Source organism: Mus pahari, chromosome 20 (assembly GCF_900095145.1).
Source record: "Mus pahari chromosome 20, PAHARI_EIJ_v1.1, whole genome shotgun sequence".
NCBI classification, from domain to species: domain Eukaryota; kingdom Metazoa; phylum Chordata; class Mammalia; order Rodentia; family Muridae; genus Mus; species Mus pahari.
Window position 1 is genome coordinate 23,059,191 of NC_034609.1, and position 12,227 is coordinate 23,071,417.

A 12,227-nucleotide genomic window follows, 5' to 3' on the forward strand; every position below is an offset into this window, starting at 1 on the left:
TGGAACCTGAATAGCAATACTAGGCAATCTCCATTGATGCTTTATTTTGGATTTCTTCAGTCCCAAGCCATCTCTTTGAGGGACACTTCACAACAACAGTTTGCAAACTGTATTGAGTGATCGACCTTAGAAATGCTAGCCAACTATTTTCAAACAATTTAGCTAGTGCCAAATTCTTCAACAACAAGCTGACACTGATAAGTCCTGCCTATAGATCAGACTTTTAAGTTCAACAGTTTTGCTATTTTATCTCACAACATTCCATGATATTGTCTGTTAAGCAGCAGTAAACTAAAACAGCTTTTAATGACTAAATGTAATTGCTACTGCTGTAATGACAAGCTAAACTGTATGATAATAGCTTAGGGACCAGGTAGCAGAAAGGAGATGGATGCACTGAGAAGCGAGGGAAAATGTAAAACTAAGCAAAACAAAGCAAAATAAAAAACCTGGGAGAACATTAGTATAGGACCAATAAATGGTGAGGAAACTTGATGGGGGTCTCCTTATGATGTCATTTAAAGCAAAGAGTGTTTTCTTCAAATATTGGAGGAATTTAGATCTTGCTACCTATTAAGTAGGGTAAGAAGGAACCTGCATTCACTTATAAGCAAGAAGTGGACTGAGAAGAGACTTCCAGTGGAAACAGAATTTAGAAAAAGAATAGCAGCAATGATCAAGAAAATACAACCAAGATCATCTAAGACACAGTTCAAGGTCTGAGAGCAGAAATAAACTGGAACTATGCTGATCAAGGATCCTTAAATATGCAGTAAATTGAATTCATGAGTGGTCCTTTACTGGTAACAACTATTTGTCACTTTCCGCTATTCCCATACTGATAATGGTGTCTCTAGAATTATCCCCACCCAGTGTCACCCATGGACTCTGAACCTGTGGTAGGCAGGAAACATCCATTTAGCTCAAAAATCTTCAGGTGGGAACCGTGCTCCAGCGCTTGGCCTTCTCTGACACCCCTGATACACACATTTATTTGATTTGTATGAGGAAACGCTAGGTATGAAGCCTGACTTGGATGCTAAGGTAAGTCAAGACATCAGGACGTTCTTTGAAGGAATACAAATAATTGAGGCCACAGATGGGTTCGATTTATCTGAAAATGTGACATAATACTCTTTTTAACCCTCATCCCATTGAGCTGCTTCCATTGAACCCGGTGTCTAGCACTGCTTTAGCACTCAAAGATGGCAGACATCATGCTGTGTCAGCTTCCAGCTGACTAGCCACAAGAAGTGACAGGTTTAGTCTTTGTCATGTACGTAGCATTTTTACTTCTGGAAATCAGACGGCGCGAAATCACAGAGAGCATGTCAGACTTTAGAGCCCTTTTCGGAGATGAAGAGACACAACAATCCGTTTGTCTTACTTGAATGAGTTACAGGAACCCTGCACCCTTTATCCAGGTCTTCTTAGTGGATATTACACGAATAAGAAATTAGATGACCATGGGGGTGATCAGATTATAGAGTTTAACAAATCAACTGATTTCTAGTGTTTATTTTTTATTCAATACCAGACATTATCATTTAATTTTCAAATCGTAACTTATGCATTGAAGTTTTTAAATATTTAAGTGGGATTTCTAATTCGTTTTACTAGGCCGTGTTGATCACTTGTCTTATTAGTTATTAAGTACAGTTTCATGTATAAGGAAGAATAAGCTATATCTAGTAAAGCTTTTGAATTTTTAACCTTGAGTAAATAAAAAGTATTTGAAATGTGCATTTTAAATAATTTTTAATTTAAAAACCCATTAACATTATTTATTCACATGATTGGTCTTTGGGAAGAAGGAGAACAAAAAAACACATTTTTTAAATTCTTTTTTTTGTGTTTTCAAAACAAAGGGTAATTTTTAAATACATAATTTAACACAAAGCTCTTTTAAAGTATGGAACAAAAACTCAGACATTTTCTACAATATTTATTTCATATAATGTTTCTTAAAGTACATATTTAATACATATGATGTATTTTTTAATTTATTAATTCTAGTTAAATTCTTTCTTTTAAAAGAAAAGTAAATAACTATCTTTCTAGTTCGATTCAGCTTACTTTTGAACAACCAAAAAAAAATGCAACAGAAGAAAGAATATATATATATATATATATTATATATATATATATATATATTTAAATATATATATTTAAATATATATAAAATTTCTTCTCCCAAAGTATACACAGCATCCATGCTTACAGTATGAAGAAGTTATCATTTGACTCAGGATCAAGTTGGACATTTCCTAGATACATAGAAATTTAATTCTAAAACTTACCCCTTTAAAATAACTTTCATATTAAGATCTAATTTCCTTACTTATACATTTAAGTTTTGACACTGGAAAGAAGGATTCATATATATAATACACTTAGTTATAAACATTCTCTGAAGCTAGGCACTTTTTTTTATTCTAGGCAACATTTGAACAAATATTAGGATCATATGAGAGCTTATTAAATAGTAAATATATTATCTCCTGTTTGAATGTCTATGAATACAATGTTGCAGTCCAGGATATAACAAGTTGTAAAATGTTTAACATGAATATTACATTCTCCTGCTGAGGAAAACTAAAATTTTAACATTGTAAAGATTGGGAACTGATTATTGGTTCTAAGTATTATGAAAAAAAATGGATTAGGAAGAAGGCTGACTGTGGAACTTTGTTGGTAGCACTGTGTCTAAGTCACAGTAATTATGCACAAGCACACATAGTTATGCATACGGTAAAATTGAATAGCACTATCCATAAACATGAACCATATGTGAGAAATATAGGAATAACTGAATAAAGCCAGTTTCATGAATCATAGGAGTACCTTGATTGTAATCTCTTACTATGAAAATCAAGATACCAGAACTGGATTAATCTACTAGAAAAGCCCATAGGAATTTTCTAGTATTTCTTCCAACTGTAAACAAATACATAATTATTTACACTGAATATTTCATTTTTTAAATGTCCTACTTATATTATTCCTTTTAATCTTTGGAAATAGTATTTTAGTATTTAGAAGAATAGTCGCAGGTCAGTGTTTGGAATGAATGGTTCAATTACAGTATGAACATCTCTTTAAAAATATCACATAAATATGTGAACTCTCAGTCTCTAATACAGATGAAACAAATGCAGAAACTCAGAAGGAAGGACCAAGTAATCTGTACTTTACTAATCCCACAAGTTAACTAAAACACCTGATGAGTAACAAAGGTTTTTTGTGATAACTATGAAAAGTGTATAAGTATCAAAGATGTTTTTAAAATGAATAGGACTTTGTTTCTGGAGTCAGTCTGCTGATGGGTAATATTAACATCACTAGAAGCTGATTAGATATGCAGAATCTGCACCCCAGACTTAGGGAATAAAAATCTGTGTTTTAACAAGATCCCCAGATAATTCTTGGGTACATTAAGCTTGAGATACAGTGTCTACAGGTATTTGGCAGTCAAAAATGGTATGCATCCCATCACAATGCAGCAGCCTTGCAGAAAGAATAACATCATTTGGATACCCTCATCTTATAGGAGCAGTGTAAGTGGGGTGTATTACACATCTTCTAAGTGCCACAGTTCCAATGTGAGCTTAATCAGAGCATAAAACTCCAAAATCTCTTGTTTCCTGGATCTGTCCCGTGTCTATGGTCATAAGCGCTGTGCACCACTGCCTGTTCTTTCTTCATCTATTGGGCCAGCTCCTCCAGGCAATCTCTGGTTTCCAACCATTTGCAGCAGGGAATGCCATGAACTGCAGACACTCTTGCCAGGGTCAGAGCAGATAACATTATTCATTCAGACAGCTCTGATGGCATTTCTGTCCAAACAATAACCTAAAAGCAGGAGGCTCACATCTACCACCTCTGGGTTTTCTGGCTTTAGAATGGAAGACTATTTGTATGGTCTCCTCTGCAAGGCACCCCATTGATCTTTCCATGTAAATCACAAAACCCAGCTCCAAGTCTGCAGAGTACATATTAGCTGGAAGAAAATACTGTGGGGACCTCGAGTTGGAGAGGAAATCTCTGATTGTCTCTGGCTTGATTTTATGCATATTTTCTCCCACATTTCCATTCTGTGCAAGTGTTCAGACGAAGCAACCACTGTGAGAATGCACAACTGACAGAATGGGAAAAAAAAGGAGCATTTATCATTTTTAGGTTAAAGATTTAACTTAAATGAAATAGAAAAAATTCACAAGGAGTAAATAGTTTGAAGATTTCTTAGGAAAAGATATGTTCTTATAAACTTTTCTTTTTTGTAAAATAAGGGAGAATGAAGGAAGAGTTTCAAAGATGTTTTAAAAATGGGAGTGCTATTGCTAGTTTTCACAGATTTTCACATGTGAAATAATAAATGAATAAAGGCATATCTGCAGCAGTAAAACATATGACAAACACAAATTCTATTATATATGTTGATCATGCCAATTGGCAATTGTGTAGATCAGTGCTCAAGCATGGCCTTTCCTCTTTCAGTCAGGCATATGCCCTTGGCATTATTCACTTTTCCCCAAGAAGGGAACTGGAGCTCAGGAATATCAGGTGAAATTCTCATAGGCACAAAACAAGTAGGTTGCATAGACAAAGCATTAACAAAGAGCTCTGTGCATAGCTGGATGACAGTGGTGGAGCATGCCTTTAATTCCAGCACTTGGGAGGCAAAGTCATATGTATCTATAAGTTTGAAGTCAGACTTGGTCTATAGAGTGAGGCCCAAGATAACAAGGGCTGCATAGAAATATTCCATCTCAAAACCAAGGAAAACAAAACAAAATAAAAACAAAAACACACAAACAGAAAGGAGAGCTCTAGTCTAAAAGTCCACTCCTTAGAAAAGGACTTTAAAGGGAGATGAGAAGAAGCCAGAGAGGCTCCCTGAGAAATGAGCAGAGTCTTCCATCACACCAAAGACTGCCTCTCACTTTGCTTCCTGTTTTTTCTTTCTTCCATAGATGGTTTTCAAATGTGTGCAATTCATCCTTAGGAAAGTGAGGCTAATTTCAACCATCCTTATGAACTGTTAACCATTCACATGATGAAGTGCTTACATGGTGTTCATATCTGCAGATATGTTAGACTAATGTTACTTTACATTACACTTAGCGTCAGCACAGCTGTGTTCCTGAACTTCCGTGCCCCCTACTCTCTTGTGTTGTGGTTTTTAAAGAGAAATATAGGGGATAAAGATATATTTAGCAAGCATCTAAAGATGAGCAACATGCTGCAGCCAAATGAATTAACAGGTCATCAGTTCTTCAACAATTCCATTAATGTGTACAATGTCCCACTACTCCGGGATATATAACATTCATGTTTTGAAGTATGGATATAATATACATATGGATATAAATACTTTCCATCATACTAAAGATTTCAATCACAATGACTAAATGATGTTGAGAACTGATGTTCTAATATTTCAGAAGCAACATTGCAGTCATAGACACTGATAGGCTTAGTCAAGCATCTTACTACAGTTTCAGGAAAATGATTTATTTTGTCTTTTTATCTTAATTTCCTACATTTGACAAATGGGTCTAATTATGTCTGCCCTTTACATACCTGAGAGGTGCTTCAAGATTTAATAAAATATTTGTAAAGAGCAATAAATTGGATACATGAAGATACCATCTCCATCATCTTATTGAATTTTGCAAATAAATTTCCTGCAGAACCTTTCTAACCTTTATGAATTAAATAGACATGGGAATACAGTAGTAATGCATGTTAAAATATTTTTTGTCACTTAAATCAAGTGCTTAAATCAAATGCCTAACTATATAATAGATCTTGGGAATTAACTTCTTTGGAAAAAGGATGAACATATCAGAGGACTGAAAGATTGAAAGACACCATTAAAATACCACAAACTGATGCCTCAGCTTGCCATCTTGTTGCTAACTGAGATTACTGTCATTCGAGCTACATTACTAAAGAGTTAGTAAATGAAAAATTAAGGTTTATTTTTCCTAGAATTCATCAAATTAACAGAAATAGCCATTCAGCCTTTTCCATACCTGTTATTGGCTTTCTATGGATAAAATGCTAGTTTTTTTAACTTCCCGTTTTTGCTTTCAGATACCTTATCATTATATTAAAAATGCCCCAAATAATGTTCTCAGATTGAGGTTAGAAAAGCAATATACACACAACATAAGCTTTACACACAACATAAGAAGAAAGTTTATTATATTAAAATATGCAAAATCAACAGAATTTTGTATCATATTTAAATGAGTATAACCATACACTGGTATCAATTTTTAAAAAGAGGTTTCACCCCTTTTCAAAAACTCAAATACATATATGCATGCAATAGCAATATAAAGGGAGGGTAAGAATTTGAAGGAGAATGGGAAGAGGCATATAGGAGAGGTTTGAGGAAAGAAAGGAAAGAGAGAAATGTTACAATTAAATGATAATCTTGAAAATTAAAAACAGAGAAAAATCTGAGTCTGATTTTCTAGAATGATGGAAAATGGCTTCCCTAAACAGGAAAGACTTTGATTCAAATTAGAGAACAAAATATGTTCTATGACAAATATCCAGATGATGTATAAATACATATAGTTTATTGGTAATAAAAAGACAATCTGGGTGAACATTTAAATATCACAAAATGTGATCTTTACACTTGATGAAATTAGGTGGGTTCCTGAATATATTATATATTTTTTAGAAATTGGTGTTAACAGAATTTACCTATTTAAAGGTCTCATTTCAATATTGCATATAAGAAAATTATACAATATCCCAGCTCGCACTTTCACAAGTTATGTATGGTATGAAGAAGAGATTTGTGTTACAGTGATCCTACCATTGTTTAATACAGGTTCAGTCCTTAGACTAACAAGGCACAATGGTCTCTGAGGTTCACTGATGTGCTCTGGGAAAATCTGCAGATTAAGGAAAGGATGCACGCTGAACAAAGACATCCTGTTTCTAGGGACTGTAGAGACACAAATGATGTAAATTCTACAGTCCAAAAAAAAAAAAAAATGTTTATAAGGTGATTTCTTATGGTATCTCTCTGAGTGTATGTGGAAACAGCCTTACAATTTCCAGGTGAAATATTCATTCTTCAAACTTGGTAGTAATCTGTTTGTGATCAACAGATGACACTATAATTACCCACACCATGTGTGTCACTAGACAAGAACTACAGCATATATATCTTTTGTCAACATAGCTCACTCAGGAAAACAATAGAAACTTCTGAGCAACCTTAGCATTGCAGAATGCCTTTGAAGATGAACAACCTTAAAAGCAGCTTGAGCTCTCTGATATTTTGCTTGCATAAAACACCAATGCTAACCCTCAGAGTGGCCTAATTGATACACTTATTTTGTGGGCTTCCCATTATGAAGAGAAAACAGTCAGTTTACAAACTTTAGAACCATCTAATTAGGGCCAAAATTATCCTTTTCTACAAAACACATCACTGCTGTGTCTTTTTTTTTTCTTTAAGATTTATTTATTTATTATATGTAAGTACACTGTAGCTGTCTTCAGACACTCCAGAAGAGGGTGTCAGATCTTGTTAGGGATGGTGTAAGCCACCATGTGGTTGCTGGGATTTGAACTCTGGACCTTTGGAAGAGCAGTCGGGTGCTCTTACCCACTGAGCCATCTCACCAGCCCCACTGCTGTGTCTTAATTCTTATAAATGTCATTTATCTTGCTCAATTCATTAGGATTGTGGGGTTTGTCCTCAGCATATTAAGAATGGCCACTTTATTTTCACATTTAAAAAATAGTCGTAGCTTCAACTTTGCCATGTATTAGTTAGACACTCTGAGGGTAAAGACACAGCAATAAAGCAATTTGCTGGTATGCTATGAAACATACAATATCTGACAATAGCATTTTGTACTATGCCATATTGTTAAGGCAGCAAGAAGATATAGTGTTAAAGCCTGGTGCTGTCAAATATTACCCATGCAGTCTTTCAGGGCAAAGAGAAAGCAATAGCTTTCTAATGTTTATCATTCTTATGCTATTGATAATATGCCCATGACATTGGTAAATTTGCCAAAACAAGATCACTCCCTAAAATACTTGTAGCTTAAGCACGGAACAAAGTATTCTTAAGGAATGAATGGTAAGAATTGTAACCATTTTTGTTATTACTTCAATTTTTCAAAGCCAGTTTTAAATTTGTGAAAATAAAAAGAGGATTTAACATGGAATAAAAGGTATATGGCCTTGTTGGATAATCTTGGGCATGCAATGGCCTTATTCAGAGATTATTTAACTGGTCCAGAAGCAGAGTTACAACCAGGTTAAGCACTCAAGGATCTGTGCTTAGAAAACCTCTCCCTCTCTCCCCCACCCTGTCTCTCTCCCTCCCCCCTCCCTTTCCCTCTCTCTCTCTCCCTCTCTCTACAAATCTAGCTGAATTTCTTTCACCTCTACATGATCTACATGCTTATCTCTCCATGCATTTCTGAAAGAGTACTAACACCCAATACAAGAGTTCCAACCTAAAATTGTATACACACAAGCAGAAAAAATAAACTCCGTGGGTTTTACTGTTATATTTGTGATTATATACTCTTACATATTGGGGCAATATTGAAAAAGAGGATACTTGAGAGTGTGGGAATGGACATAGAAGGGATTCGATGAAGGGAACATGGGAGGTGCTGTAGGGAAGAAAGGGGATGGGGAAGTGATTTAATGATGTCATAATATTTTAATTAAAAATGCATATTTAAAGGGGATCTAGCAACAGTAGGCTGGTCTCTAACTGGACTGAAAATAATTTTTATGTGTATGAAGGCCACCATTTTTGTTCCAACATAGAAAGGTAAATTAAAATGCCAATATGTCTTTTTTAAGTTGCCTAACATTCACCGTAGTGTTGATGGCCAGATAATATTGAAAATGTATTATATAATTATTTTAATTACTCTTCCTTCCTATCAAGTATCTGACAGAAATGACTTGAAGGAGGGTGCATTCGCTTGGGCTCATGTTTGCAGAATGTCCAACAAAACATAATGCCAGCAGGACTCTGTGGAAGTGCAGGTCATCCACGTTAAAGAGGACAAGCAACAATAAGAAGGGAAGGAATCTAGAACCCTATCTAATATTCTAAGACTTGGATTTTAATGGTTCATATGTCCTAATGTTTCCAGAACACCCCAAATAGGTCCACCAGTTGAAAGTCGAGCATTTAATACCTAATCCTGTAGAGGACGTTTCATATACAAACCCTGTCCATGCTCTGTACCCAAAATCATATTAAGGACACATGCACTTCTATCAGTATAAAACCCACATTTTAAAAGTCACACAATATTGCAAGCTAATTACCTCAAAGGACTTTAGTTAATAAATGCCTTCCTAAGGTAGCAGTTCTCAAAACTTGGTTTTTTGAGACCCTTTAACCCACATAAAATATTTGAAGAATGCTAAAACATTCATCCATGAGTGATTTTTCTTATTGTGGTATACATCTTCATTTTCATCCCATTGGTAATTAAAGTGATTTTGTCTAAAAAATATCAAGAAGGTACAAATCCATACGTTATTAGCCAATCAGCAATTTCACCAACCTGAAGCATGTATCTGAGAACTATGGAGATTCCTAACGTCTGTCACTTATAGGATAGTGTAAAGGACAAAGCATGTCTTTCTGTTATAACAATATTTTAGCTTGAAGATCATGAACATTTCAAGACTCTAAGATACCCCATTCTAGTATATCATTGCTGTCCTAGAGAATAAATAATTCTCATAGTTCAAATACTTTTCCTAAAGTTTTTAGACACAATTTTTGATGAATGAAATCTATTAGACTCAATGATAATTTAGGAATATTATACTATAGAAATTATAATAATTAACAGAAACTAAAAAATTAGCATTTTTCCCAATGAAAAAAAGTCAGATTTTAATAGACATATCACAACTCAAAACTTCCCATCCCTAATCCTGTGCTCAGCATTATCATACAAAGCTGCAATCATAAATATGCTATCAAAGAGCCGTAAACAAATGTTAGTAACTTCAACCAAGGGGATACTGAAGAACACCTTGATGAAAAGTTATATAGCAAGCTCAAGAATGAAGCCCAACTTTTCAATCTGGATTTATAAGCACTAACATTTTTTTAAATCTGAATTTTACCACTGCAAATGACATGGTTTTAAGATATTTACCCTTAATACATCCCCAAAGTGTTCATAGCAGTGTGACATTAAGTCAGGTTCTTAGAGAAAGCTACACTGAATTAAAAATATGGAATTTTATATGTGCTCTTATATGTTTTGTGGTCTTCTTCCCAAGTAATCCACAAGCATCATGAATCTTATACTTTCCCTATATACAGAATATCAAAGATAAGTCCCAAAAGTAGGAAATGTTTATATTAAGCACTATTTTTCAATATTTCAAGTAACCATTTATTTTAAGTCCTTTATAGATGCATCTAGATGTTATTCAATTGCATATACCTACATGTTATATTATTATAATTGATATATATATATATATATATATATATATATATATATATATATATATAGGCTTATCAATAGCCGGTTTGGCTTCCATGATTTTCCCAAAATTGATTTTTAAAGACATGCAAATATTAATAAACTGTTCTGACCTAATTATAACAAGGGAGAGACCTTGTGTTCGTTTGTGGTGATTTATGCCTACCTTCTCTGCAGATATCAAGCAAACAACTTGTGACTAGACTTTTCTGAATTTTAAAATTTCTTTTTTTTTCTTGGTCCATTTTTTTTAATTAGATATTTTCTTTATTTACATTTCAAATGCTATTCCAAAAGTTCCCTATACCCTCCCCCCAGCCCCTGCTCACCTACCCACCCACTCCCACTTCTTGGCCCTGGCATTCCCCTGTGTTGGGTCATATAAAGTTTGCAAGGCCAAGGGGCCTCTCTTCCCAATGATGGCCGATTAGGCCATCTTCTGCTACATATGCAGCTAGAGACACGAGCTCAGGGGGTAGTGATGTAACCCAATAACAATAGAAGTCACTTGATATGTACTCACTGATAAGCAGATATTATCCCAGAAACTTAGAATACCCAAGATACATTTTGCAAAACACAAGAAAGCCAATAAGGAAGACCATCGTGTGGATACCTCATTCCTCCTTAGAATAAGGAACAAAATACCCATGAAAGAATATAGGTATAGAGACAAAATTTAGAGTTAAAATTTCTTAACCATTTAGAATTTTGCATATGCATAATAAGGATAAACCTCAATCTCACAGATATAATGCACTCAAATTTATGTACTTTCCATAAATTTAACAATGTAGCCATGAGGAATTAATGAAATAGTTTTGATAATCTTGTGCCGGGAACAGACTTTTATGATGTAATAATTCCCATTTCTGTCATCAGATTAGCCCTCAGAAAAGCTTCATAGTTAGGCAACATTTCAAATTTTGTCACTGAAGATTAGGACTACTCACTCATCATCACCTCCTAACTTGCATGTGTCATAACTCCAGTTGGACAACATAACTATAGCCCAATGTTGTTTCTTTCTCTACAGAAGCTCCATGGAGATGAGAACTAAGCTTTCAACAACCTGTGTTGTCCCTGGTTAGAATCGCTGATATGTCATGCTGATATTCTATATTTATTTGGTATGCTTAGTAATGGTCTATTTGACCTTAAAGCTCTTTATGATAGATGCCATTACAGACAAAAGTACTCATTCATAGGACAGAGTTCACAAGAAGATAATGAAACCAGCACTTGTTATTTTCTCTAAGGTCTTGTATTCTTATGCGAGGGGTCATCGATAGGTTATGGAACTGCTCTTTAAGGTTCATGTCTAGCCATTCACTTGTAATAAATATCTAGATATTTTCAAGTTTATTTTAGGTATCAGTTACCCTGAGAAGTCACCCTCACACCAATATATATATATATATAAACAAACGTGGGTTTCTATGGTATTCAGCAGAGTTCATCTTTGTTTCTTTGTAACTGCAACATAATTATATTGGAAATGTGAAAAACAATTCAGCAGGAAATCATGTGCTGGCTCGGTGTGGGTATTTTTATATTCTGAGATACTTAAATATAAACAGGCAAAGAGAGTTAGATACTGTGCCTAACACACAACCAAATAACAAATCTTATTTAAACACCATCAATAAAAGAAAAATCTTCCAAGCACATATTTTTTTCACAGTGCATTAGTTGTTTATGTGT

The 12,227-nt window shown here is 34.4% G+C and overlaps 1 protein-coding gene across 3 annotated transcripts in view; it reads right to left on the bottom strand.

Moving 5' to 3' along the window:
• Nucleotides 1-12,227, bottom strand: part of Cdh8 (cadherin 8) — a 395,024-nt gene that overhangs the window by 125,567 nt on the left and 257,230 nt on the right. The window lies entirely within an intron of this gene.